Raw genomic sequence first — 1354 nt, 5'->3', positions numbered from 1 at the left:
CTGGGGGTTACCATTCTAAAATTTTCCCGCAATAGTTAGTAATGTGGTTAAGTTCGAATTGAAATGGTTAAGTTTTTGGTGGGGACATGGTATTAGTTCAATTGCACCCAGCAGCATGCGATCAGCTGTTTTTCTCACTTGCAAGTTCTTACTAGTAAAAATTTATCCAGTAAAAACTACCAACTTCTACTCAAAATTAAATGTCAATTTGCGCTCTCAATTTCCCCTTTCTTACAAGCTTTTTGGGTACAAGAACACCTAATAGGGCATTCGCATGCGGCGATTTTACAGGCAACAAAAGCTGAATACGAAGTTGAATGCGAAGTTGAAAGTGAAAAAGTTGCCATCCCTATTCAGACGATGCGATTTTCGATTCAACACGAATCGTTATTTACATTATTGAAAATGAATTTAAATCGCAAAATTTTATCAATTGACGTAAATTTGTTAAGCTAAGCGTTGGTAGAAGTGCTTTTAGCGAAGCTGAAAGATAAAATAAGAGTAAAAAAGTGAAAAAAAGTATGTATCTCTGTATATCCAGTAAACAAACTTAGCTATTCTTTTTTACCAAGTTTGGTCCCCATAAAGGACTAGTGTTGCAAGCAACGCTTTTTCGGCAATTAGGGTGTTGTGCAGCTATTTAATGTGCAGAAATCATTTAAGCACTGGAGAGATTTATTCACATGGAATTGGAGATAGGGCTGATAGATTTATTTTAAATAAATTGTGGGCTGCAATTTAGTTTGGCATCCCCGGAGTTCCGCATTAAGGTAGCTATGGAACGATAGAGGGAGTTCTCCTGATTGCAAATATATATAGTTTTAGCCGCAGCAGGCTTCTAGTTTTTAAGTTATTTGTTGTTAAAGTTTGTCAATTGAACTAACCTCTCGGCGCTATTTCACACAATAAACACTTTATTTATGTGCACACTTCGGCAAAATAGTTGCATTAAAACCCCGGCCTGCGATTTCCACTTTAATATACAATTCTTAATTAATTAATTAAGTAAAACGCGTTTATAAATGTCTTCACAAACGTTTGCACATTTCACAAACAAGCAGAAATAACAATGGCTGACAGTAACACAAAATGTATGCTACCATACGTTAAAAAAATACACAAATAAGTGCGTATAATTAGGAAGTATAAGTGTACATATATTGCTCTTATTAAAAATAATAATATTAGGATCGATAGGGGTCTTACTCCTGATCATAACGGTATTATTTTTTTCGGGTGGAAATAATATTTACTGGTGTTATTGTAGTTCAAATAACACAAATGTAGAAAACGTACATCGTTAATTTGATAAATAATGAAAATTTTTAATAAAAAATCGCGCGATTTTTTATTA

At 33.8% G+C, this 1354-nt stretch overlaps 1 protein-coding gene across 3 annotated transcripts in view; it reads right to left on the bottom strand.

The window, feature by feature from the left end:
- Window positions 1-1354, bottom strand: part of LOC118747492 (mediator of RNA polymerase II transcription subunit 7) — an 8002-nt gene that overhangs the window by 1001 nt on the left and 5647 nt on the right. The window lies entirely within an intron of this gene.

This window comes from Rhagoletis pomonella, unplaced genomic scaffold (genome assembly GCF_013731165.1).
Source record: "Rhagoletis pomonella isolate Grant_MI unplaced genomic scaffold, Rhpom_1.0 Rhpom_scaffold_00001, whole genome shotgun sequence".
Taxonomy (NCBI): Eukaryota; Metazoa; Arthropoda; class Insecta; order Diptera; family Tephritidae; genus Rhagoletis; species Rhagoletis pomonella.
This window is presented reverse-complemented; position numbering and strand designations above follow the sequence as displayed.